Source organism: Saccostrea echinata, unplaced genomic scaffold, assembly GCF_033153115.1.
Source record: "Saccostrea echinata isolate AGI-Se365-2 ecotype Australia unplaced genomic scaffold, CSIRO_AGI_Sech_v1 ptg000025l, whole genome shotgun sequence".
Classification (NCBI taxonomy): Eukaryota; Metazoa; Mollusca; class Bivalvia; order Ostreida; family Ostreidae; genus Saccostrea; species Saccostrea echinata.
Window position 1 is genome coordinate 19,256,518 of NW_026889774.1, and position 1,836 is coordinate 19,258,353.

The window sequence follows — 1,836 nt, forward strand, 5'->3', positions numbered from 1 at the left end:
ATACAGACCCTGGTGATAGGTATACAGACCCTGGTGATAGGTATATAGACCCTGGTGATGGGTATATAGACCCTGGTGATAGACAATACAGACCCTGGTGATAGACAATACAGACCCAGGTGATGGGTTTACAGACCCTGGTGATGGGTATATATACCCTGGTGATAGATAATTCAGACCCTGGTGATGGGTATACAGACCCTGGTGATAGGTATACAGACCCTGGTGATGGGTATATAGACCCTGGTGATGGGTATATAGACCCTGGTGATAGACAATACAGACCCTGGTGATGGGTATACAGACCCTGGTGATGGGTATATATACCCTGGTGATGGGTATACAGGCCCTGGTGATAGGTATACATACCCTGGTGATAGGTATACAGACCCTGGTGATGGGTATATAGGCCCTGGTGATAGACAATACAGACCCTGGTGATAGGTATACAGACCCTGGTGATGGGTATATAGACCCTGGTGATGGGTATATAGACCCTGGTGATAGACAATACAGACCCTGGTGATAGACAATACAGACCCTTGTGATGGGTATACTGACCCTGGTGATGGGTATATAGACCCTGGTGATGGGTATATAAACCCTGGTGATAGACAATTCAGACCCTGGTGATAGACAATACAGACCCTGGTGATGGTTATACAGACCCTGGTGATGGGTATACAGACCCTGGTGATGGGTTTACAGACCCTGGTGATGGGTATATATACCCTGGTGATAGATAATTCAGACCCTGGTGATGGGTATACAGACCCTGGTGATGGGTATACAGACCCTGGTGATAGGTATACATACCCTGGTGATAGGTATACAGACCCTGGTGATGGGTATATAGACCCTGGTGATAGACAATACAGACCCTGGTGATAGGTATACAGACCCTGGTGATGGGTATACAGACCCTGGTGATGGGTATACAGACCCTGGTGATAGATAATACCGACCCTAGTGATACATAATGCAAACTATGGCAATATATAAACAGACCCTGGTAATAAGTATACAAACCCTGTAAACACAATTAATTTATAAAAGTAATATGTGATAAATGCATAAATAATGCATCCATGAATGAATGAATGAAGGAATGAATGAATGAATGAAAGAATAAATAAATAGATAAATAAATAAAAAAATAAATAAATAAACTAATTAATTAATTAACAGAATAAGAAATAAACGAAGGAGTGAATGTAATAAATAAATAAACAAATAAATGACCTTCCTAATGAATTAATCAATTACTTAATTATTTAATTATAAGAATAATAAATAAATGAATAGATAAATAAACTAACAACCATACAAATTAATAAATCAATGAATTAATTAATAAATAATTAATTAATGGATAGAATAATTAATAATTGAAGGAAAGAATGTAATAAATAAAAAAAATACATATAAATACATTTTTAATAAATTAATCAGTTACTTATATAATTTTTAGAAAGATAAATAAATAAATAAATAAATTAAATGAATTAAATAAATAAATAAATAAATAGATAAATAAATAAATAAATAAATAAATAAATAAATAAATAAATAAATAAATAAATGAAATAAATAAAAACATGAAATAAATAAAAACTAACTGTAAAGTTGATTCATTTATTCTTCTGCTTTTTAAATAAAAGTTGATCGAATTATGCATATTCTGCATCTGACTATAATATAGTTTCCATTATTTATTCCGAATTTCCTCTCTGCTGTTTTCCGATCTCGATGGAAATTCATTGCGCGCATGCGCTCTGCCTGGTTATAGAGGCTGGTTATGAGATCCAAAAAAGCATACATATTATACCTCCATGT